We start from the raw sequence: 27,576 nt of genomic DNA on the forward strand, positions 1-27,576 counted from the left end.
GTACATTGAAATTTCTGCTTGCGTATGCTGTAGAAGCAAGAATTAAGAGGACTACATTCATTATTTCAGCTGAAAAATGCTTAGTTTATGATTTATAGTCAACATTAATGAAATGTCCCAAACAAGCGTTTTCAGCCCGAGTGGAGCACATTTTGACTGTTTTTTTGAAAACATCATTGTACATTGAAATTTCTGCTTGCGTATGCTTTAGAAGCAAGAATTAAGAGGACTACATTCATTATTTCAGCTGAAAAATGCTTAGTTTTTGATTTATAGTCAACATTAATGAAATGTCCCCAACAGCGTTTTCAGCCCGAGTGGAGCACATTTTGACTGTTTTTTTTAAAAACATCATTGTACATTGAAATTTCTGCTTGCGTATGCTTTAGAAGCAAGAATTAAGAGGACTACATTCATTATTTCAGCTGAAAAATGCTTAGTTTTTGATTTATAGTCAACATTAATGAAATGTCCCCAACAGCGTTTTCAGCCCGAGTGGAGCACATTTTGACTGTTTTTTTTAAAAACATCATTGTACATTGAAATTTCTGCTTGCGTATGCTTTAGAAGCAAGAATTAAGAGGACTACATTCATTATTTCAGCTGAAAAATGCTTAGTTTTTGATTTAAAGTCAACATTAATGAAATGTCCCCAACAGCGTTTTCAGCCCGAGTGGAGCACATTTTGACTGTTTTTTTTAAAAACATCATTGTACATTGAAATTTCTGCTTGCGTATGCTTTAGAAGCAAGAATTAAGAGGACTACATTCATTATTTCAGCTGAAAAATGCTTAGTTTATGATTTATAGTCAACATTAATGAAATGTCCCAAACAAGCGTTTTCAGCCCGAGTGGAGCACATTTTGACTGTTTTTTTAAAAACATCATTGTACATTGAAATTTCTGTTTGCGTATGCTTTAGAAGCAAGAATTAAGAGGACTACATTCATTTTTTCAGCTGAAAAATGCTTAGTTTATGATTTATAGTCACCATTAATGTAATGTCCCAAACAAGCGTTTTCAGCCCGAGTGGAGCACATTTTGACTGTTTTTTTGAAAACATCATTGTACATTGAAATTTCTGCTTGCGTCTGCTTTAGAAGCAAGAATTAAGAGGACTACATTCATTATTTCAGCTGAAAAATGCTTAGTTTATGATTTATAGTCAACATTAATGAAATGTTCCAAACAAGCGTTTTCAGCCCGAGTGGAGCACATTTTGACCGTTTTTTTAAAAACATCATTGTACATTGAAATTTCTGCTTGCGTATGCTGTAGAAGCAAGAATTAAGAGGACTACATTCATTATTTCAGCTGAAAAATGCTTAGTTTATGATTTATAGTCAACATTAATGAAATGTCCCAAACAAGCGTTTTCAGCCCGAGTGGAGCACATTTTGACTGTTTTTTTGAAAACATCATTGTACATTGAAATTTCTGCTTGCGTATGCTTTAGAAGCAAGAATTAAGAGGACTACATTCATTATTTCAGCTGAAAAATGCTTAGTTTATGATTTATAGTCAACATTAATGAAATGTCCCCAACAGCGTTTTCAGCCTGAGTGGAGCACATTTTGACTGTTTTTTTAAAAACATCATTGTACATTGAAATTTCTGCTTGCGTATGCTTTAGAAGCAAGAATTAAGAGGACTACATTCATTATTTCAGCTGAAAAATGCTTAGTTTTTGATTTATAGTCAACATTAATGAAATGTCCCCAACAGCGTTTTCAGCCCGAGTGGAGCACATTTTGACTGTTTTTTTTAAAAACATCATTGTACATTGAAATTTCTGCTTGCGTATGCTTTAGAAGCAAGAATTAAGAGGACTACATTCATTATTTCAGCTGAAAAATGCTTAGTTTTTGATTTATAGTCAACATTAATGAAATGTCCCCAACAGCGTTTTCAGCCCGAGTGGAGCACATTTTGACTGTTTTTTTTAAAAACATCATTGTACATTGAAATTTCTGCTTGCGTATGCTTTAGAAGCAAGAATTAAGAGGACTACATTCATTATTTCAGCTGAAAAATGCTTAGTTTATGATTTATAGTCAACATTAATGAAATGTCCCAAACAAGCGTTTTCAGCCCGAGTGGAGCACATTTTGACCGTTTTTTTAAAAACATCATTGTACATTGAAATTTCTGTTTGCGTATGCTTTAGAAGCAAGAATTAAGAGGACTACATTCATTATTTCAGCTGAAAAATGCTTAGTTTATGATTTATAGTCACCATTAATGTAATGTCCCAAACAAGCGTTTTCAGCCCGAGTGGAGCACATTTTGACTGTTTTTTTGAAAACATCATTGTACATTGAAATTTCTGCTTGCGTCTGCTTTAGAAGCAAGAATTAAGAGGACTACATTCATTATTTCAGCTGAAAAATGCTTAGTTTATGATTTATAGTCAACATTAATGAAATGTTCCAAACAAGCGTTTTCAGCCCGAGTGGAGCACATTTTGACCGTTTTTTTAAAAACATCATTGTACATTGAAATTTCTGCTTGCGTATGCTGTAGAAGCAAGAATTAAGAGGACTACATTCATTATTTCAGCTGAAAAATGCTTAGTTTATGATTTATAGTCAACATTAATGAAATGTCCCAAACAAGCGTTTTCAGCCCGAGTGGAGCACATTTTGACTGTTTTTTTGAAAACATCATTGTACATTGAAATTTCTGCTTGCGTATGCTTTAGAAGCAAGAATTAAGAGGACTACATTCATTATTTCAGCTGAAAAATGCTTAGTTTTTGATTTATAGTCAACATTAATGAAATGTCCCCAACAGCGTTTTCAGCCCGAGTGGAGCACATTTTGACTGTTTTTTTTAAAAACATCATTGTACATTGAAATTTCTGCTTGCGTATGCTTTAGAAGCAAGAATTAAGAGGACTACATTCATTATTTCAGCTGAAAAATGCTTAGTTTTTGATTTATAGTCAACATTAATGAAATGTCCCCAACAGCGTTTTCAGCCCGAGTGGAGCACATTTTGACTGTTTTTTTTAAAAACATCATTGTACATTGAAATTTCTGCTTGCGTATGCTTTAGAAGCAAGAATTAAGAGGACTACATTCATTATTTCAGCTGAAAAATGCTTAGTTTATGATTTATAGTCAACATTAATGAAATGTCCCAAACAAGCGTTTTCAGCCCGAGTGGAGCACATTTTGACCATTTTTTTAAAAACATCATTGTACATTGAAATTTCTGCTTGCGTCTGCTTTAGAAGCAAGAATTAAGAGGACTACATTCATTATTTCAGCTGAAAAATGCTTAGTTTATGATTTATAGTCAACATTAATGTAATGTCCCAAACAAGCGTTTTCAGCCCGAGTGGAGCACATTTTGACTGTTTTTTTGAAAACATCATTGTACATTGAAATTTCTGCTTGCGTATGCTTTAGAAGCAAGAATTAAGAGGACTACATTCATTATTTCAGCTGAAAAATGCTTAGTTTATGATTTATAGTCAACATTAATGAAATGTCCCCAACAGCGTTTTCAGCCTGAGTGGAGCACATTTTGACTGTTTTTTTAAAAACATCATTGTACATTGAAATTTCTGCTTGCGTATGCTTTAGAAGCAAGAATTAAGAGGACTACATTCATTATTTCAGCTGAAAAATGCTTAGTTTATGATTTATAGTCAACATTAATGTAATGTCCCAAACAAGCGTTTTCAGCCCGAGTGGAGCACATTTTGACTGTTTTTTTGAAAACATCATTGTACATTGAAATTTCTGCTTGCGTATGCTTTAGAAGCAAGAATTAAGAGGACTACATTCATTATTTCAGCTGAAAAATGCTTAGTTTATGATTTATAGTCAACATTAATGAAATGTCCCCAACAGCGTTTTCAGCCTGAGTGGAGCACATTTTGACTGTTTTTTTAAAAACATCATTGTACATTGAAATTTCTGCTTGCGTATGCTTTAGAAGCAAGAATTAAGAGGACTACATTCATTATTTCAGCTGAAAAATGCTTAGTTTTTGATTTATAGTCAACATTAATGAAATGTCCCCAACAGCGTTTTCAGCCCGAGTGGAGCACATTTTGACTGTTTTTTTTAAAAACATCATTGTACATTGAAATTTCTGCTTGCGTATGCTTTAGAAGCAAGAATTAAGAGGACTACATTCATTATTTCAGCTGAAAAATGCTTAGTTTATGATTTATAGTCAACATTAATGAAATGTCCCAAACAAGCGTTTTCAGCCCGAGTGGAGCACATTTTGACCGTTTTTTTAAAAACATCATTGTACATTGAAATTTCTGCTTGCGTATGCTGTAGAAGCAAGAATTAAGAGGACTACATTCATTATTTCAGCTGAAAAATGCTTAGTTTATGATTTATAGTCAACATTAATGAAATGTCCCAAACAAGCGTTTTCAGCCCGAGTGGAGCACATTTTGACTGTTTTTTTGAAAACATCATTGTACATTGAAATTTCTGCTTGCGTATGCTTTAGAAGCAAGAATTAAGAGGACTACATTCATTATTTCAGCTGAAAAATGCTTAGTTTTTGATTTATAGTCAACATTAATGAAATGTCCCCAACAGCGTTTTCAGCCCGAGTGGAGCACATTTTGACTGTTTTTTTTAAAAACATCATTGTACATTGAAATTTCTGCTTGCGTATGCTTTAGAAGCAAGAATTAAGAGGACTACATTCATTATTTCAGCTGAAAAATGCTTAGTTTTTGATTTATAGTCAACATTAATGAAATGTCCCCAACAGCGTTTTCAGCCCGAGTGGAGCACATTTTGACTGTTTTTTTTAAAAACATCATTGTACATTGAAATTTCTGCTTGCGTATGCTTTAGAAGCAAGAATTAAGAGGACTACATTCATTATTTCAGCTGAAAAATGCTTAGTTTTTGATTTATAGTCAACATTAATGAAATGTCCCCAACAGCGTTTTCAGCCCGAGTGGAGCACATTTTGACTGTTTTTTTTAAAAACATCATTGTACATTGAAATTTCTGCTTGCGTATGCTTTAGAAGCAAGAATTAAGAGGACTACATTCATTATTTCAGCTGAAAAATGCTTAGTTTATGATTTATAGTCAACATTAATGAAATGTCCCAAACAAGCGTTTTCAGCCCGAGTGGAGCACATTTTGACCGTTTTTTTAAAAACATCATTGTACATTGAAATTTCTGTTTGCGTATGCTTTAGAAGCAAGAATTAAGAGGACTACATTCATTATTTCAGCTGAAAAATGCTTAGTTTATGATTTATAGTCACCATTAATGTAATGTCCCAAACAAGCGTTTTCAGCCCGAGTGGAGCACATTTTGCCTGTTTTTTTTAAACATCATTGTACATTGAAATTTCTGCTTGCGTCTGCTTTAGAAGCAAGAATTAAGAGGACTACATTCATTATTTCAGCTGAAAAATGCTTAGTTTATGATTTATAGTCAACATTAATGAAATGTTCCAAACAAGCGTTTTCAGCCCGAGTGGAGCACATTTTGACCGTTTTTTTAAAAACATCATTGTACATTGAAATTTCTGCTTGCGTATGCTGTAGAAGCAAGAATTAAGAGGACTACATTCATTATTTCAGCTGAAAAATGCTTAGTTTATGATTTATAGTCAACATTAATGAAATGTCCCAAACAAGCGTTTTCAGCCCGAGTGGAGCACATTTTGACTGTTTTTTTGAAAACATCATTGTACATTGAAATTTCTGCTTGCGTATGCTTTAGAAGCAAGAATTAAGAGGACTACATTCATTATTTCAGCTGAAAAATGCTTAGTTTTTGATTTATAGTCAACATTAATGAAATGTCCCCAACAGCGTTTTCATCCCGAGTGGAGCACATTTTGACTGTTTTTTTTAAAAACATCATTGTACATTGAAATTTCTGCTTGCGTATGCTTTAGAAGCAAGAATTAAGAGGACTACATTCATTATTTCAGCTGAAAAATGCTTAGTTTTTGATTTATAGTCAACATTAATGAAATGTCCCCAACAGCGTTTTCAGCCCGAGTGGAGCACATTTTGACTGTTTTTTTTAAAAACATCATTGTACATTGAAATTTCTGCTTGCGTATGCTTTAGAAGCAAGAATTAAGAGGACTACATTCATTATTTCAGCTGAAAAATGCTTAGTTTATGATTTATAGTCAACATTAATGTAATGTCCCAAACAAGCGTTTTCAGCCCGAGTGGAGCACATTTTGACTGTTTTTTTAAAAACATCATTGTACATTGAAATTTCTGCTTGCGTATGCTTTAGAAGCAAGAATTAAGAGGACTACATTCATTATTTCAGCTGAAAAATGCTTAGTTTATGATTTATAGTCAACATTAATGAAATGTCCCAACAGCGTTTTCAGCCCGAGTGGAGCACATTTTGACTGTTTTTTTTAAAAACATCATTGTACATTGAAATTTCTGCTTGCGTATGCTTTAGAAGCAAGAATTAAGAGGACTACATTCATTATTTCAGCTGAAAAATGCTTAGTTTATGATTTATAGTCAACATTAATGTAATGTCCCAAACAAGCGTTTTCAGCCCGAGTGGAGCACATTTTGACCGTTTTTTTAAAAACATCATTGTACATTGAAATTTCTGCTTGCGTCTGATTTAGAAGCAAGAATTAAGAGGACTACATTCATTATTTCAGCTGAAAAATGCTTAGTTTATGATTTATAGTCAACATTAATGTAATGTCCCAAACAAGCGTTTTCAGCCCGAGTGGAGCACATTTTGACTGTTTTTTTGAAAACATCATTGTACATTGAAATTTCTGCTTGCGTATGCTTTAGAAGCAAGAATTAAGAGGACTACATTCATTATTTCAGCTGAAAAATGCTTAGTTTATGATTTATAGTCAACATTAATGTAATGTCCCAAACAAGCGTTTTCAGCCCGAGTGGAGCACATTTTGACTGTTTTTTTGAAAACATCATTGTACATTGAAATTTCTGCTTGCGTATGCTTTAGAAGCAAGAATTAAGAGGACTACATTCATTATTTCAGCTGAAAAATGCTTAGTTTATGATTTATAGTCAACATTAATGAAATGTTCCAAACAAGCGTTTTCAGCCCGAGTGGAGCACATTTTGACCGTTTTTTTAAAAACATCATTGTACATTGAAATTTCTGCTTGCGTATGCTTTAGAAGCAAGAATTAAGAGGACTACATTCATTATCTCAGCTGAAAAATGCTTAGTTTATGATTTATAGTCAACATTAATGAAATGTTCCAAACAAGCGTTTTCAGCCCGAGTGGAGCACATTTTGACCATTTTTTTAAAAACATCATTGTACATTGAAATTTCTGCTTGCGTCTGCTTTAGAAGCAAGAATTAAGAGGACTACATTCATTATTTCAGCTGAAAAATGCTTAGTTTATGATTTATAGTCAACATTAATGTAATGTCCCAAACAAGCGTTTTCAGCCCGAGTGGAGCACATTTTGACTGTTTTTTTGAAAACATCATTGTACATTGAAATTTCTGCTTGCGTATGCTTTAGAAGCAAGAATTAAGAGGACTACATTCATTATTTCAGCTGAAAAATGCTTAGTTTATGATTTATAGTCAACATTAATGAAATGTCCCCAACAGCGTTTTCAGCCTGAGTGGAGCACATTTTGACTGTTTTTTTAAAAACATCATTGTACATTGAAATTTCTGCTTGCGTATGCTTTAGAAGCAAGAATTAAGAGGACTACATTCATTATTTCAGCTGAAAAATGCTTAGTTTTTGATTTATAGTCAACATTAATGAAATGTCCCCAACAGCGTTTTCAGCCCGAGTGGAGCACATTTTGACTGTTTTTTTTAAAAACATCATTGTACATTGAAATTTCTGCTTGCGTATGCTTTAGAAGCAAGAATTAAGAGGACTACATTCATTATTTCAGCTGAAAAATGCTTAGTTTTTGATTTATAGTCAACATTAATGAAATGTCCCCAACAGCGTTTTCAGCCCGAGTGGAGCACATTTTGACTGTTTTTTTTAAAAACATCATTGTACATTGAAATTTCTGCTTGCATATGCTTTAGAAGCAAGAATTAAGAGGACTACATTCATTATTTCAGCTGAAAAATGCTTAGTTTATGATTTATAGTCAACATTAATGAAATGTCCCAAACAAGCGTTTTCAGCCCGAGTGGAGCACATTTTGACCGTTTTTTTAAAAACATCATTGTACATTGAAATTTCTGTTTGCGTATGCTTTAGAAGCAAGAATTAAGAGGACTACATTCATTATTTCAGCTGAAAAATGCTTAGTTTATGATTTATAGTCACCATTAATGTAATGTCCCAAACAAGCGTTTTCAGCCCGAGTGGAGCACATTTTGACTGTTTTTTTGAAAACATCATTGTACATTGAAATTTCTGCTTGCGTCTGCTTTAGAAGCAAGAATTAAGAGGACTACATTCATTATTTCAGCTGAAAAATGCTTAGTTTATGATTTATAGTCAACATTAATGAAATGTTCCAAACAAGCGTTTTCAGCCCGAGTGGAGCACATTTTGACCGTTTTTTTAAAAACATCATTGTACATTGAAATTTCTGCTTGCGTATGCTGTAGAAGCAAGAATTAAGAGGACTACATTCATTATTTCAGCTGAAAAATGCTTAGTTTATGATTTATAGTCAACATTAATGAAATGTCCCAAACAAGCGTTTTCAGCCCGAGTGGAGCACATTTTGACTGTTTTTTTGGAAACATCATTGTACATTGAAATTTCTGCTTGCGTATGCTTTAGAAGCAAGAATTAAGAGGACTACATTCATTATTTTAGCTGAAAAATGCTTAGTTTTTGATTTATAGTCAACATTAATGAAATGTCCCCAACAGCGTTTTCAGCCCGAGTGGAGCACATTTTGACTGTTTTTTTTAAAAACATCATTGTACATTGAAATTTCTGCTTGCGTATGCTTTAGAAGCAAGAATTAAGAGGACTACATTCATTATTTCAGCTGAAAAATGCTTAGTTTTTGATTTATAGTCAACATTAATGAAATGTCCCCAACAGCGTTTTCAGCCCGAGTGGAGCACATTTTGACTGTTTTTTTTAAAAACATCATTGTACATTGAAATTTCTGCTTGCGTATGCTTTAGAAGCAAGAATTAAGAGGACTACATTCATTATTTCAGCTGAAAAATGCTTAGTTTATGATTTATAGTCAACATTAATGAAATGTCCCAAACAAGCGTTTTCAGCCCGAGTGGAGCACATTTTGACCATTTTTTTAAAAACATCATTGTACATTGAAATTTCTGCTTGCGTCTGCTTTAGAAGCAAGAATTAAGAGGACTACATTCATTATTTCAGCTGAAAAATGCTTAGTTTATGATTTATAGTCAACATTAATGTAATGTCCCAAACAAGCGTTTTCAGCCCGAGTGGAGCACATTTTGACTGTTTTTTTGAAAACATCATTGTACATTGAAATTTCTGCTTGCGTATGCTTTAGAAGCAAGAATTAAGAGGACTACATTCATTATTTCAGCTGAAAAATGCTTAGTTTATGATTTATAGTCAACATTAATGAAATGTCCCCAACAGCGTTTTCAGCCTGAGTGGAGCACATTTTGACTGTTTTTTTAAAAACATCATTGTACATTGAAATTTCTGCTTGCGTATGCTTTAGAAGCAAGAATTAAGAGGACTACATTCATTATTTCAGCTGAAAAATGCTTAGTTTATGATTTATAGTCAACATTAATGTAATGTCCCAAACAAGCGTTTTCAGCCCGAGTGGAGCACATTTTGACTGTTTTTTTGAAAACATCATTGTACATTGAAATTTCTGCTTGCGTATGCTTTAGAAGCAAGAATTAAGAGGACTACATTCATTATTTCAGCTGAAAAATGCTTAGTTTATGATTTATAGTCAACATTAATGAAATGTCCCCAACAGCGTTTTCAGCCTGAGTGGAGCACATTTTGACTGTTTTTTTAAAAACATCATTGTACATTGAAATTTCTGCTTGCGTATGCTTTAGAAGCAAGAATTAAGAGGACTACATTCATTATTTCAGCTGAAAAATGCTTAGTTTTTGATTTATAGTCAACATTAATGAAATGTCCCCAACAGCGTTTTCAGCCCGAGTGGAGCACATTTTGACTGTTTTTTTTAAAAACATCATTGTACATTGAAATTTCTGCTTGCGTATGCTTTAGAAGCAAGAATTAAGAGGACTACATTCATTATTTCAGCTGAAAAATGCTTAGTTTTTGATTTAAAGTCAACATTAATGAAATGTCCCCAACAGCGTTTTCAGCCCGAGTGGAGCACATTTTGACTGTTTTTTTTAAAAACATCATTGTACATTGAAATTTCTGCTTGCGTATGCTTTAGAAGCAAGAATTAAGAGGACTACATTCATTATTTCAGCTGAAAAATGCTTAGTTTATGATTTATAGTCAACATTAATGAAATGTCCCAAACAAGCGTTTTCAGCCCGAGTGGAGCACATTTTGACTGTTTTTTTAAAAACATCATTGTACATTGAAATTTCTGTTTGCGTATGCTTTAGAAGCAAGAATTAAGAGGACTACATTCATTATTTCAGCTGAAAAATGCTTAGTTTATGATTTATAGTCACCATTAATGTAATGTCCCAAACAAGCGTTTTCAGCCCGAGTGGAGCACATTTTGACTGTTTTTTTGAAAACATCATTGTACATTGAAATTTCTGCTTGCGTCTGCTTTAGAAGCAAGAATTAAGAGGACTACATTCATTATTTCAGCTGAAAAATGCTTAGTTTATGATTTATAGTCAACATTAATGAAATGTTCCAAACAAGCGTTTTCAGCCCGAGTGGAGCACATTTTGACCGTTTTTTTAAAAACATCATTGTACATTGAAATTTCTGCTTGCGTATGCTGTAGAAGCAAGAATTAAGAGGACTACATTCATTATTTCAGCTGAAAAATGCTTAGTTTATGATTTATAGTCAACATTAATGAAATGTCCCAAACAAGCGTTTTCAGCCCGAGTGGAGCACATTTTGACTGTTTTTTTGAAAACATCATTGTACATTGAAATTTCTGCTTGCGTATGCTTTAGAAGCAAGAATTAAGAGGACTACATTCATTATTTCAGCTGAAAAATGCTTAGTTTATGATTTATAGTCAACATTAATGAAATGTCCCCAACAGCGTTTTCAGCCTGAGTGGAGCACATTTTGACTGTTTTTTTAAAAACATCATTGTACATTGAAATTTCTGCTTGCGTATGCTTTAGAAGCAAGAATTAAGAGGACTACATTCATTATTTCAGCTGAAAAATGCTTAGTTTTTGATTTATAGTCAACATTAATGAAATGTCCCCAACAGCGTTTTCAGCCCGAGTGGAGCACATTTTGACTGTTTTTTTTAAAAACATCATTGTACATTGAAATTTCTGCTTGCGTATGCTTTAGAAGCAAGAATTAAGAGGACTACATTCATTATTTCAGCTGAAAAATGCTTAGTTTTTGATTTATAGTCAACATTAATGAAATGTCCCCAACAGCGTTTTCAGCCCGAGTGGAGCACATTTTGACTGTTTTTTTTAAAAACATCATTGTACATTGAAATTTCTGCTTGCGTATGCTTTAGAAGCAAGAATTAAGAGGACTACATTCATTATTTCAGCTGAAAAATGCTTAGTTTATGATTTATAGTCAACATTAATGAAATGTCCCAAACAAGCGTTTTCAGCCCGAGTGGAGCACATTTTGACCGTTTTTTTAAAAACATCATTGTACATTGAAATTTCTGTTTGCGTATGCTTTAGAAGCAAGAATTAAGAGGACTACATTCATTATTTCAGCTGAAAAATGCTTAGTTTATGATTTATAGTCACCATTAATGTAATGTCCCAAACAAGCGTTTTCAGCCCGAGTGGAGCACATTTTGACTGTTTTTTTGAAAACATCATTGTACATTGAAATTTCTGCTTGCGTCTGCTTTAGAAGCAAGAATTAAGAGGACTACATTCATTATTTCAGCTGAAAAATGCTTAGTTTATGATTTATAGTCAACATTAATGAAATGTTCCAAACAAGCGTTTTCAGCCCGAGTGGAGCACATTTTGACCGTTTTTTTAAAAACATCATTGTACATTGAAATTTCTGCTTGCGTATGCTGTAGAAGCAAGAATTAAGAGGACTACATTCATTATTTCAGCTGAAAAATGCTTAGTTTATGATTTATAGTCAACATTAATGAAATGTCCCAAACAAGCGTTTTCAGCCCGAGTGGAGCACATTTTGACTGTTTTTTTGAAAACATCATTGTACATTGAAATTTCTGCTTGCGTATGCTTTAGAAGCAAGAATTAAGAGGACTACATTCATTATTTTAGCTGAAAAATGCTTAGTTTTTGATTTATAGTCAACATTAATGAAATGTCCCCAACAGCGTTTTCAGCCCGAGTGGAGCACATTTTGACTGTTTTTTTAAAAAACATCATTGTACATTGAAATTTCTGCTTGCGTATGCTTTAGAAGCAAGAATTAAGAGGACTACATTCATTATTTCAGCTGAAAAATGCTTAGTTTTTGATTTATAGTCAACATTAATGAAATGTCCCCAACAGCGTTTTCAGCCCGAGTGGAGCACATTTTGACTGTTTTTTTTAAAAACATCATTGTACATTGAAATTTCTGCTTGCGTATGCTTTAGAAGCAAGAATTAAGAGGACTACATTCATTATTTCAGCTGAAAAATGCTTAGTTTATGATTTATAGTCAACATTAATGAAATGTCCCAAACAAGCGTTTTCAGCCCGAGTGGAGCACATTTTGACCATTTTTTTAAAAACATCATTGTACATTGAAATTTCTGCTTGCGTCTGCTTTAGAAGCAAGAATTAAGAGGACTACATTCATTATTTCAGCTGAAAAATGCTTAGTTTATGATTTATAGTCAACATTAATGTAATGTCCCAAACAAGCGTTTTCAGCCCGAGTGGAGCACATTTTGACTGTTTTTTTGAAAACATCATTGTACATTGAAATTTCTGCTTGCGTATGCTTTAGAAGCAAGAATTAAGAGGACTACATTCATTATTTCAGCTGAAAAATGCTTAGTTTATGATTTATAGTCAACATTAATGAAATGTCCCCAACAGCGTTTTCAGCCTGAGTGGAGCACATTTTGACTGTTTTTTTTAAAAACATCATTGTACATTGAAATTTCTGCTTGCGTATGCTTTAGAAGCAAGAATTAAGAGGACTACATTCATTATTTCAGCTGAAAAATGCTTAGTTTATGATTTATAGTCAACATTAATGTAATGTCCCAAACAAGCGTTTTCAGCCCGAGTGGAGCACATTTTGACTGTTTTTTTGAAAACATCATTGTACATTGAAATTTCTGCTTGCGTATGCTTTAGAAGCAAGAATTAAGAGGACTACATTCATTATTTCAGCTGAAAAATGCTTAGTTTATGATTTATAGTCAACATTAATGAAATGTCCCCAACAGCGTTTTCAGCCTGAGTGGAGCACATTTTGACTGTTTTTTTAAAAACATCATTGTACATTGAAATTTCTGCTTGCGTATGCTTTAGAAGCAAGAATTAAGAGGACTACATTCATTATTTCAGCTGAAAAATGCTTAGTTTTTGATTTATAGTCAACATTAATGAAATGTCCCCAACAGCGTTTTCAGCCCGAGTGGAGCACATTTTGACTGTTTTTTTTAAAAACATCATTGTACATTGAAATTTCTGCTTGCGTATGCTTTAGAAGCAAGAATTAAGAGGACTACATTCATTATTTCAGCTGAAAAATGCTTAGTTTATGATTTATAGTCAACATTAATGTAATGTCCCAAACAAGCGTTTTCAGCCCGAGTGGAGCACATTTTGACTGTTTTTTTTAAAAACATCATTGTACATTGAAATTTCTGCTTGCGTCTGCTTTAGAAGCAAGAATTAAGAGGACTACATTCATTATTTCAGCTGAAAAATGCTTAGTTTATGATTTATAGTCAACATTAATGTAATGTCCCAAACAAGCGTTTTCAGCCCGAGTGGAGCACATTTTGACTGTTTTTTTGAAAACATCATTGTACATTGAAATTTCTGCTTGCGTATGCTTTAGAAGCAAGAATTAAGAGGACTACATTCATTATTTCAGCTGAAAAATGCTTAGTTTATGATTTATAGTCAACATTAATGTAATGTCCCAAACAAGCGTTTTCAGCCCGAGTGGAGCACATTTTGACTGTTTTTTTGAAAACATCATTGTACATTGAAATTTCTGCTTGCGTATGCTTTAGAAGCAAGAATTAAGAGGACTACATTCATTATTTCAGCTGAAAAATGCTTAGTTTATGATTTATAGTCAACATTAATGAAATGTTCCAAACAAGCGTTTTCAGCCCGAGTGGAGCACATTTTGACCGTTTTTTTAAAAACATCATTGTACATTGAAATTTCTGCTTGCGTATGCTTTAGAAGCAAGAATTAAGAGGACTACATTCATTATTTCAGCTGAAAAATGCTTAGTTTATGATTTATAGTCAACATTAATGAAATGTTCCAAACAAGCGTTTTCAGCCCGAGTGGAGCACATTTTGACCATTTTTTTAAAAACATCATTGTACATTGAAATTTCTGCTTGCGTCTGCTTTAGAAGCAAGAATTAAGAGGACTACATTCATTATTTCAGCTGAAAAATGCTTAGTTTATGATTTATAGTCAACATTAATGTAATGTCCCAAACAAGCGTTTTCAGCCCGAGTGGAGCACATTTTGACTGTTTTTTTGAAAACATCATTGTACATTGAAATTTCTGCTTGCGTATGCTTTAGAAGCAAGAATTAAGAGGACTACATTCATTATTTCAGCTGAAAAATGCTTAGTTTATGATTTATAGTCAACATTAATGAAATGTCCCCAACAGCGTTTTCAGCCTGAGTGGAGCACATTTTGACTGTTTTTTTAAAAACATCATTGTACATTGAAATTTCTGCTTGCGTATGCTTTAGAAGCAAGAATTAAGAGGACTACATTCATTATTTCAGCTGAAAAATGCTTAGTTTTTTATTTATAGTCAACATTAATGAAATGTCCCCAACAGCGTTTTCAGCCCGAGTGGAGCACATTTTGACTGTTTTTTTTAAAAACATCATTGTACATTGAAATTTCTGCTTGCGTATGCTTTAGAAGCAAGAATTAAGAGGACTACATTCATTATTTCAGCTGAAAAATGCTTAGTTTATGATTTATAGTCAACATTAATGTAATGTCCCAAACAAGCGTTTTCAGCCCGAGTGGAGCACATTTTGACTGTTTTTTTGAAAACATCATTGTACATTGAAATTTCTGCTTGCGTATGCTTTAGAAGCAAGAATTAAGAGGACTACATTCATTATTTCAGCTGAAAAATGCTTAGTTTATGATTTATAGTCAACATTAATGAAATGTTCCAAACAAGCGTTTTCAGCCCGAGTGGAGCACATTTTGACCGTTTTTTTAAAAACATCATTGTACATTGAAATTTCTGCTTGCGTATGCTTTAGAAGCAAGAATTAAGAGGACTACATTCATTATTTCAGCTGAAAAATGCTTAGTTTATGATTTATAGTCAACATTAATGAAATGTTCCAAACAAGCGTTTTCAGCCCGAGTGGAGCACATTTTGACCATTTTTTTAAAAACATCATTGTACATTGAAATTTCTGCTTGCGTCTGCTTTAGAAGCAAGAATTAAGAGGACTACATTCATTATTTCAGCTGAAAAATGCTTAGTTTATGATTTATAGTCAACATTAATGTAATGTCCCAAACAAGCGTTTTCAGCCCGAGTGGAGCACATTTTGACTGTTTTTTTGAAAACATCATTGTACATTGAAATTTCTGCTTGCGTATGCTTTAGAAGCAAGAATTAAGAGGACTACATTCATTATTTCAGCTGAAAAATGCTTAGTTTATGATTTATAGTCAACATTAATGAAATGTCCCCAACAGCGTTTTCAGCCTGAGTGGAGCACATTTTGACTGTTTTTTTAAAAACATCATTGTACATTGAAATTTCTGCTTGCGTATGCTTTAGAAGCAAGAATTAAGAGGACTACATTCATTATTTCAGCTGAAAAATGCTTAGTTTTTTATTTATAGTCAACATTAATGAAATGTCCCCAACAGCGTTTTCAGCCCGAGTGGAGCACATTTTGACTGTTTTTTTTAAAAACATCATTGTACATTGAAATTTCTGCTTGCGTATGCTTTAGAAGCAAGAATTAAGAGGACTACATTCATTATTTCAGCTGAAAAATGCTTAGTTTATGATTTATAGTCAACATTAATGAAATGTTCCAAACAAGCGTTTTCAGCCCGAGTGGAGCACATTTTGACCGTTTTTTTAAAAACATCATTGTACATTGAAATTTCTGCTTGCGTATGCTGTAGAAGCAAGAATTAAGAGGACTACATTCATTATTTCAGCTGAAAAATGCTTAGTTTATGATTTATAGTCAACATTAATGAAATGTCCCAAACAAGCGTTTTCAGCCCGAGTGGAGCACATTTTGACTGTTTTTTTGAAAACATCATTGTACATTGAAATTTCTGCTTGCGTATGCTTTAGAAGCAAGAATTAAGAGGACTACATTCATTATTTCAGCTGAAAAATGCTTAGTTTTTGATTTATAGTCAACATTAATGAAATGTCCCCAACAGCGTTTTCAGCCCGAGTGGAGCACATTTTGACTGTTTTTTTTAAAAACATCATTGTACATTGAAATTTCTGCTTGCGTATGCTTTAGAAGCAAGAATTAAGAGGACTACATTCATTATTTCAGCTGAAAAATGCTTAGTTTTTGATTTATAGTCAACATTAATGAAATGTCCCCAACAGCGTTTTCAGCCCGAGTGGAGCACATTTTGACTGTTTTTTTTAAAAACATCATTGTACATTGAAATTTCTGCTTGCGTATGCTTTAGAAGCAAGAATTAAGAGGACTACATTCATTATTTCAGCTGAAAAATGCTTAGTTTATGATTTATAGTCAACATTAATGTAATGTCCCAAACAAGCGTTTTCAGCCCGAGTGGAGCACATTTTGACTGTTTTTTTAAAAACATCATTGTACATTGAAATTTCTGCTTGCGTATGCTTTAGAAGCAAGAATTAAGAGGACTACATTCATTATTTCAGCTGAAAAATGCTTAGTTTATGATTTATAGTCAACATTAATGAAATGTCCCAACAGCGTTTTCAGCCCGAGTGGAGCACATTTTGACTGTTTTTTTTAAAAACATCATTGTACATTGAAATTTCTGCTTGCGTATGCTTTAGAAGCAAGAATTAAGAGGACTACATTCATTATTTCAGCTGAAAAATGCTTAGTTTATGATTTATAGTCAACATTAATGTAATGTCCCAAACAAGCGTTTTCAGCCCGAGTGGAGCACATTTTGACCGTTTTTTTAAAAACATCATTGTACATTGAAATTTCTGCTTGCGTCTGCTTTAGAAGCAAGAATTAAGAGGACTACATTCATTATTTCAGCTGAAAAATGCTTAGTTTATGATTTATAGTCAACATTAATGTAATGTCCCAAACAAGCGTTTTCAGCCCGAGTGGAGCACATTTTGACTGTTTTTTTGAAAACATCATTGTACATTGAAATTTCTGCTTGCGTATGCTTTAGAAGCAAGAATTAAGAGGACTACATTCATTATTTCAGCTGAAAAATGCTTAGTTTATGATTTATAGTCAACATTAATGTAATGTCCCAAACAAGCGTTTTCAGCCCGAGTGGAGCACATTTTGACTGTTTTTTTGAAAACATCATTGTACATTGAAATTTCTGCTTGCGTATGCTTTAGAAGCAAGAATTAAGAGGACTACATTCATTATTTCAGCTGAAAAATGCTTAGTTTATGATTTATAGTCAACATTAATGAAATGTTCCAAACAAGCGTTTTCAGCCCGAGTGGAGCACATTTTGACCGTTTTTTTAAAAACATCATTGTACATTGAAATTTCTGCTTGCGTATGCTTTAGAAGCAAGAATTAAGAGGACTACATTCATTATCTCAGCTGAAAAATGCTTAGTTTATGATTTATAGTCAACATTAATGAAATGTTCCAAACAAGCGTTTTCAGCCTGAGTGGAGCACATTTTGACCATTTTTTTAAAAACATCATTGTACATTGAAATTTCTGCTTGCGTCTGCTTTAGAAGCAAGAATTAAGAGGACTACATTCATTATTTCAGCTGAAAAATGCTTAGTTTATGATTTATAGTCAACATTAATGTAATGTCCCAAACAAGCGTTTTCAGCCCGAGTGGAGCACATTTTGACTGTTTTTTTGAAAACATCATTGTACATTGAAATTTCTGCTTGCGTATGCTTTAGAAGCAAGAATTAAGAGGACTACATTCATTATTTCAGCTGAAAAATGCTTAGTTTATGATTTATAGTCAACATTAATGAAATGTCCCCAACAGCGTTTTCAGCCTGAGTGGAGCACATTTTGACTGTTTTTTTAAAAACATCATTGTACATTGAAATTTCTGCTTGCGTATGCTTTAGAAGCAAGAATTAAGAGGACTACATTCATTATTTCAGCTGAAAAATGCTTAGTTTTTGATTTATAGTCAACATTAATGAAATGTCCCCAACAGCGTTTTCAGCCCGAGTGGAGCACATTTTGACTGTTTTTTTTAAAAACATCATTGTACATTGAAATTTCTGCTTGCGTATGCTTTAGAAGCAAGAATTAAGAGGACTACATTCATTATTTCAGCTGAAAAATGCTTAGTTTATGATTTATAGTCAACATTAATGAAATGTCCCAAACAAGCGTTTTCAGCCCGAGTGGAGCACATTTTGACCGTTTTTTTAAAAACATCATTGTACATTGAAATTTCTGTTTGCGTATGCTTTAGAAGCAAGAATTAAGAGGACTACATTCATTATTTCAGCTGAAAAATGCTTAGTTTATGATTTATAGTCACCATTAATGTAATGTCCCAAACAAGCGTTTTCAGCCCGAGTGGAGCACATTTTGCCTGTTTTTTTTAAACATCATTGTACATTGAAATTTCTGCTTGCGTCTGCTTTAGAAGCAAGAATTAAGAGGACTACATTCATTATTTCAGCTGAAAAATGCTTAGTTTATGATTTATAGTCAACATTAATGAAATGTTCCAAACAAGCGTTTTCAGCCCGAGTGGAGCACATTTTGACCGTTTTTTTAAAAACATCATTGTACATTGAAATTTCTGCTTGCGTATGCTGTAGAAGCAAGAATTAAGAGGACTACATTCATTATTTCAGCTGAAAAATGCTTAGTTTATGATTTATAGTCAACATTAATGAAATGTCCCAAACAAGCGTTTTCAGCCCGAGTGGAGCACATTTTGACTGTTTTTTTGAAAACATCATTGTACATTGAAATTTCTGCTTGCGTATGCTTTAGAAGCAAGAATTAAGAGGACTACATTCATTATTTCAGCTGAAAAATGCTTAGTTTTTGATTTATAGTCAACATTAATGAAATGTCCCCAACAGCGTTTTCAGCCCGAGTGGAGCACATTTTGACTGTTTTTTTTAAAAACATCATTGTACATTGAAATTTCTGCTTGCGTATGCTTTAGAAGCAAGAATTAAGAGGACTACATTCATTATTTCAGCTGAAAAATGCTTAGTTTTTGATTTATAGTCAACATTAATGAAATGTCCCCAACAGCGTTTTCAGCCCGAGTGGAGCACATTTTGACTGTTTTTTTTAAAAACATCATTGTACATTGAAATTTCTCCTTGCGTATGCTTTAGAAGCAAGAATTAAGAGGACTACATTCATTATTTCAGCTGAAAAATGCTTAGTTTTTGATTTAAAGTCAACATTAATGAAATGTCCCCAACAGCGTTTTCAGCCCGAGTGGAGCACATTTTGACTGTTTTTTTTAAAAACATCATTGTACATTGAAATTTCTGCTTGCGTATGCTTTAGAAGCAAGAATTAAGAGGACTACATTCATTATTTCAGCTGAAAAATGCTTAGTTTATGATTTATAGTCAACATTAATGAAATGTCCCAAACAAGCGTTTTCAGCCCGAGTGGAGCACATTTTGACTGTTTTTTTAAAAACATCATTGTACATTGAAATTTCTGTTTGCGTATGCTTTAGAAGCAAGAATTAAGAGGACTACATTCATTTTTTCAGCTGAAAAATGCTTAGTTTATGATTTATAGTCACCATTAATGTAATGTCCCAAACAAGCGTTTTCAGCCCGAGTGGAGCACATTTTGACTGTTTTTTTGAAAACATCATTGTACATTGAAATTTCTGCTTGCGTCTGCTTTAGAAGCAAGAATTAAGAGGACTACATTCATTATTTCAGCTGAAAAATGCTTAGTTTATGATTTATAGTCAACATTAATGAAATGTTCCAAACAAGCGTTTTCAGCCCGAGTGGAGCACATTTTGACCGTTTTTTTAAAAACATCATTGTACATTGAAATTTCTGCTTGCGTATGCTGTAGAAGCAAGAATTAAGAGGACTACATTCATTATTTCAGCTGAAAAATGCTTAGTTTATGATTTATAGTCAACATTAATGAAATGTCCCAAACAAGCGTTTTCAGCCCGAGTGGAGCACATTTTGACTGTTTTTTTGAAAACATCATTGTACATTGAAATTTCTGCTTGCGTATGCTTTAGAAGCAAGAATTAAGAGGACTACATTCATTATTTCAGCTGAAAAATGCTTAGTTTATGATTTATAGTCAACATTAATGAAATGTCCCCAACAGCGTTTTCAGCCTGAGTGGAGCACATTTTGACTGTTTTTTTAAAAACATCATTGTACATTGAAATTTCTGCTTGCGTATGCTTTAGAAGCAAGAATTAAGAGGACTACATTCATTATTTCAGCTGAAAAATGCTTAGTTTTTGATTTATAGTCAACATTAATGAAATGTCCCCAACAGCGTTTTCAGCCCGAGTGGAGCACATTTTGACTGTTTTTTTTAAAAACATCATTGTACATTGAAATTTCTGCTTGCGTATGCTTTAGAAGCAAGAATTAAGAGGACTACATTCATTATTTCAGCTGAAAAATGCTTAGTTTTTGATTTATAGTCAACATTAATGAAATGTCCCCAACAGCGTTTTCAGCCCGAGTGGAGCACATTTTGACTGTTTTTTTTAAAAACATCATTGTACATTGAAATTTCTGCTTGCGTATGCTTTAGAAGCAAGAATTAAGAGGACTACATTCATTATTTCAGCTGAAAAATGCTTAGTTTATGATTTATAGTCAACATTAATGAAATGTCCCAAACAAGCGTTTTCAGCCCGAGTGGAGCACATTTTGACCGTTTTTTTAAAAACATCATTGTACATTGAAATTTCTGTTTGCGTATGCTTTAGAAGCAAGAATTAAGAGGACTACATTCATTATTTCAGCTGAAAAATGCTTAGTTTATGATTTATAGTCACCATTAATGTAATGTCCCAAACAAGCGTTTTCAGCCCGAGTGGAGCACATTTTGACTGTTTTTTTGAAAACATCATTGTACATTGAAATTTCTGCTTGCGTCTGCTTTAGAAGCAAGAATTAAGAGGACTACATTCATTATTTCAGCTGAAAAATGCTTAGTTTATGATTTATAGTCAACATTAATGAAATGTTCCAAACAAGCGTTTTCAGCCCGAGTGGAGCACATTTTGACCGTTTTTTTAAAAACATCATTGTACATTGAAATTTCTGCTTGCGTATGCTGTAGAAGCAAGAATTAAGAGGACTACATTCATTATTTCAGCTGAAAAATGCTTAGTTTATGATTTATAGTCAACATTAATGAAATGTCCCAAACAAGCGTTTTCAGCCCGAGTGGAGCACATTTTGACTGTTTTTTTGAAAACATCATTGTACATTGAAATTTCTGCTTGCGTATGCTTTAGAAGCAAGAATTAAGAGGACTACATTCATTATTTCAGCTGAAAAATGCTTAGTTTTTGATTTATAGTCAACATTAATGAAATGTCCCCAACAGCGTTTTCAGCCCGAGTGGAGCACATTTTGACTGTTTTTTTTAAAAACATCATTGTACATTGAAATTTCTGCTTGCGTATGCTTTAGAAGCAAGAATTAAGAGGACTACATTCATTATTTCAGCTGAAAAATGCTTAGTTTATGATTTATAGTCAACATTAATGAAATGTCCCAAACAAGCGTTTTCAGCCCGAGTGGAGCACATTTTGACCATTTTTTTAAAAACATCATTGTACATTGAAATTTCTGCTTGCGTCTGCTTTAGAAGCAAGAATTAAGAGGACTACATTCATTATTTCAGCTGAAAAATGCTTAGTTTATGATTTATAGTCAACATTAATGTAATGTCCCAAACAAGCGTTTTCAGCCCGAGTGGAGCACATTTTGACTGTTTTTTTGAAAACATCATTGTACATTGAAATTTCTGCTTGCGTATGCTTTAGAAGCAAGAATTAAGAGGACTACATTCATTATTTCAGCTGAAAAATGCTTAGTTTATGATTTATAGTCAACATTAATGAAATGTCCCCAACAGCGTTTTCAGCCTGAGTGGAGCACATTTTGACTGTTTTTTTAAAAACATCATTGTACATTGAAATTTCTGCTTGCGTATGCTTTAGAAGCAAGAATTAAGAGGACTACATTCATTATTTCAGCTGAAAAATGCTTAGTTTATGATTTATAGTCAACATTAATGTAATGTCCCAAACAAGCGTTTTCAGCCCGAGTGGAGCACATTTTGACTGTTTTTTTGAAAACATCATTGTACATTGAAATTTCTGCTTGCGTATGCTTTAGAAGCAAGAATTAAGAGGACTACATTCATTATTTCAGCTGAAAAATGCTTAGTTTATGATTTATAGTCAACATTAATGAAATGTCCCCAACAGCGTTTTCAGCCTGAGTGGAGCACATTTTGACTGTTTTTTTAAAAACATCATTGTACATTGAAATTTCTGCTTGCGTATGCTTTAGAAGCAAGAATTAAGAGGACTACATTCATTATTTCAGCTGAAAAATGCTTAGTTTTTGATTTATAGTCAACATTAATGAAATGTCCCCAACAGCGTTTTCAGCCCGAGTGGAGCACATTTTGACTGTTTTTTTTAAAAACATCATTGTACATTGAAATTTCTGCTTGCGTATGCTTTAGAAGCAAGAATTAAGAGGACTACATTCATTATTTCAGCTGAAAAATGCTTAGTTTATGATTTATAGTCAACATTAATGAAATGTCCCAAACAAGCGTTTTCAGCCCGAGTGGAGCACATTTTGACCGTTTTTTTAAAAACATCATTGTACATTGAAATTTCTGCTTGCGTATGCTGTAGAAGCAAGAATTAAGAGGACTACATTCATTATTTCAGCTGAAAAATGCTTAGTTTATGATTTATAGTCAACATTAATGAAATGTCCCAAACAAGCGTTTTCAGCCCGAGTGGAGCACATTTTGACTGTTTTTTTGAAAACATCATTGTACATTGAAATTTCTGCTTGCGTATGCTTTAGAAGCAAGAATTAAGAGGACTACATTCATTATTTCAGCTGAAAAATGCTTAGTTTTTGATTTATAGTCAACATTAATGAAATGTCCCCAACAGCGTTTTCAGCCCGAGTGGAGCACATTTTGACTGTTTTTTTTAAAAACATCATTGTACATTGAAATTTCTGCTTGCGTATGCTTTAGAAGCAAGAATTAAGAGGACTACATTCATTATTTCAGCTGAAAAATGCTTAGTTTTTGATTTATAGTCAACATTAATGAAATGTCCCCAACAGCGTTTTCAGCCCGAGTGGAGCACATTTTGACTGTTTTTTTTAAAAACATCATTGTACATTGAAATTTCTGCTTGCGTATGCTTTAGAAGCAAGAATTAAGAGGACTACATTCATTATTTCAGCTGAAAAATGCTTAGTTTTTGATTTATAGTCAACATTAATGAAATGTCCCCAACAGCGTTTTCAGCCCGAGTGGAGCACATTTTGACTGTTTTTTTTAAAAACATCATTGTACATTGAAATTTCTGCTTGCGTATGCTTTAGAAGCAAGAATTAAGAGGACTACATTCATTATTTCAGCTGAAAAATGCTTAGTTTATGATTTATAGTCAACATTAATGAAATGTCCCAAACAAGCGTTTTCAGCCCGAGTGGAGCACATTTTGACCGTTTTTTTAAAAACATCATTGTACATTGAAATTTCTGTTTGCGTATGCTTTAGAAGCAAGAATTAAGAGGACTACATTCATTATTTCAGCTGAAAAATGCTTAGTTTATGATTTATAGTCACCATTAATGTAATGTCCCAAACAAGCGTTTTCAGCCCGAGTGGAGCACATTTTGCCTGTTTTTTTTAAACATCATTGTACATTGAAATTTCTGCTTGCGTCTGCTTTAGAAGCAAGAATTAAGAGGACTACATTCATTATTTCAGCTGAAAAATGCTTAGTTTATGATTTATAGTCAACATTAATGAAATGTTCCAAACAAGCGTTTTCAGCCCGAGTGGAGCACATTTTGACCGTTTTTTTAAAAACATCATTGTACATTGAAATTTCTGCTTGCGTATGCTGTAGAAGCAAGAATTAAGAGGACTACATTCATTATTTCAGCTGAAAAATGCTTAGTTTATGATTTATAGTCAACATTAATGAAATGTCCCAAACAAGCGTTTTCAGCCCGAGTGGAGCACATTTTGACTGTTTTTTTGAAAACATCATTGTACATTGAAATTTCTGCTTGCGTATGCTTTAGAAGCAAGAATTAAGAGGACTACATTCATTATTTCAGCTGAAAAATGCTTAGTTTTTGATTTATAGTCAACATTAATGAAATGTCCCCAACAGCGTTTTCATCCCGAGTGGAGCACATTTTGACTGTTTTTTTTAAAAACATCATTGTACATTGAAATTTCTGCTTGCGTATGCTTTAGAAGCAAGAATTAAGAGGACTACATTCATTATTTCAGCTGAAAAATGCTTAGTTTTTGATTTATAGTCAACATTAATGAAATGTCCCCAACAGCGTTTTCAGCCCGAGTGGAGCACATTTTGACTGTTTTTTTTAAAAACATCATTGTACATTGAAATTTCTGCTTGCGTATGCTTTAGAAGCAAGAATTAAGAGGACTACATTCATTATTTCAGCTGAAAAATGCTTAGTTTATGATTTATAGTCAACATTAATGTAATGTCCCAAACAAGCGTTTTCAGCCCGAGTGGAGCACATTTTGACTGTTTTTTTAAAAACATCATTGTACATTGAAATTTCTGCTTGCGTATGCTTTAGAAGCAAGAATTAAGAGGACTACATTCATTATTTCAGCTGAAAAATGCTTAGTTTATGATTTATAGTCAACATTAATGAAATGTCCCAACAGCGTTTTCAGCCCGAGTGGAGCACATTTTGACTGTTTTTTTTAAAAACATCATTGTACATTGAAATTTCTGCTTGCGTATGCTTTAGAAGCAAGAATTAAGAGGACTACATTCATTATTTCAGCTGAAAAATGCTTAGTTTATGATTTATAGTCAACATTAATGTAATGTCCCAAACAAGCGTTTTCAGCCCGAGTGGAGCACATTTTGACCGTTTTTTTAAAAACATCATTGTACATTGAAATTTCTGCTTGCGTCTGATTTAGAAGCAAGAATTAAGAGGACTACATTCATTATTTCAGCTGAAAAATGCTTAGTTTATGATTTATAGTCAACATTAATGTAATGTCCCAAACAAGCGTTTTCAGCCCGAGTGGAGCACATTTTGACTGTTTTTTTGAAAACATCATTGTACATTGAAATTTCTGCTTGCGTATGCTTTAGAAGCAAGAATTAAGAGGACTACATTCATTATTTCAGCTGAAAAATGCTTAGTTTATGATTTATAGTCAACATTAATGTAATGTCCCAAACAAGCGTTTTCAGCCCGAGTGGAGCACATTTTGACTGTTTTTTTGAAAACATCATTGTACATTGAAATTTCTGCTTGCGTATGCTTTAGAAGCAAGAATTAAGAGGACTACATTCATTATTTCAGCTGAAAAATGCTTAGTTTATGATTTATAGTCAACATTAATGAAATGTTCCAAACAAGCGTTTTCAGCCCGAGTGGAGCACATTTTGACCGTTTTTTTAAAAACATCATTGTACATTGAAATTTCTGCTTGCGTATGCTTTAGAAGCAAGAATTAAGAGGACTACATTCATTATCTCAGCTGAAAAATGCTTAGTTTATGATTTATAGTCAACATTAATGAAATGTTCCAAACAAGCGTTTTCAGCCCGAGTGGAGCACATTTTGACCATTTTTTTAAAAACATCATTGTACATTGAAATTTCTGCTTGCGTCTGCTTTAGAAGCAAGAATTAAGAGGACTACATTCATTATTTCAGCTGAAAAATGCTTAGTTTATGATTTATAGTCAACATTAATGTAATGTCCCAAACAAGCGTTTTCAGCCCGAGTGGAGCACATTTTGACTGTTTTTTTGAAAACATCATTGTACATTGAAATTTCTGCTTGCGTATGCTTTAGAAGCAAGAATTAAGAGGACTACATTCATTATTTCAGCTGAAAAATGCTTAGTTTATGATTTATAGTCAACATTAATGAAATGTCCCCAACAGCGTTTTCAGCCTGAGTGGAGCACATTTTGACTGTTTTTTTAAAAACATCATTGTACATTGAAATTTCTGCTTGCGTATGCTTTAGAAGCAAGAATTAAGAGGACTACATTCATTATTTCAGCTGAAAAATGCTTAGTTTTTGATTTATAGTCAACATTAATGAAATGTCCCCAACAGCGTTTTCAGCCCGAGTGGAGCACATTTTGACTGTTTTTTTTAAAAACATCATTGTACATTGAAATTTCTGCTTGCGTATGCTTTAGAAGCAAGAATTAAGAGGACTACATTCATTATTTCAGCTGAAAAATGCTTAGTTTTTGATTTATAGTCAACATTAATGAAATGTCCCCAACAGCGTTTTCAGCCCGAGTGGAGCACATTTTGACTGTTTTTTTTAAAAACATCATTGTACATTGAAATTTCTGCTTGCATATGCTTTAGAAGCAAGAATTAAGAGGACTACATTCATTATTTCAGCTGAAAAATGCTTAGTTTATGATTTATAGTCAACATTAATGAAATGTCCCAAACAAGCGTTTTCAGCCCGAGTGGAGCACATTTTGACCGTTTTTTTAAAAACATCATTGTACATTGAAATTTCTGTTTGCGTATGCTTTAGAAGCAAGAATTAAGAGGACTACATTCATTATTTCAGCTGAAAAATGCTTAGTTTATGATTTATAGTCACCATTAATGTAATGTCCCAAACAAGCGTTTTCAGCCCGAGTGGAGCACATTTTGACTGTTTTTTTGAAAACATCATTGTACATTGAAATTTCTGCTTGCGTCTGCTTTAGAAGCAAGAATTAAGAGGACTACATTCATTATTTCAGCTGAAAAATGCTTAGTTTATGATTTATAGTCAACATTAATGAAATGTTCCAAACAAGCGTTTTCAGCCCGAGTGGAGCACATTTTGACCGTTTTTTTAAAAACATCATTGTACAT

Source organism: Hippichthys cyanospilos, chromosome 16 (assembly GCF_059441005.1).
Source record: "Hippichthys cyanospilos isolate Australia breed blue-spotted pipefish chromosome 16, RoL_Hcya_1.0, whole genome shotgun sequence".
Taxonomy (NCBI): Eukaryota; Metazoa; Chordata; class Actinopteri; order Syngnathiformes; family Syngnathidae; genus Hippichthys; species Hippichthys cyanospilos.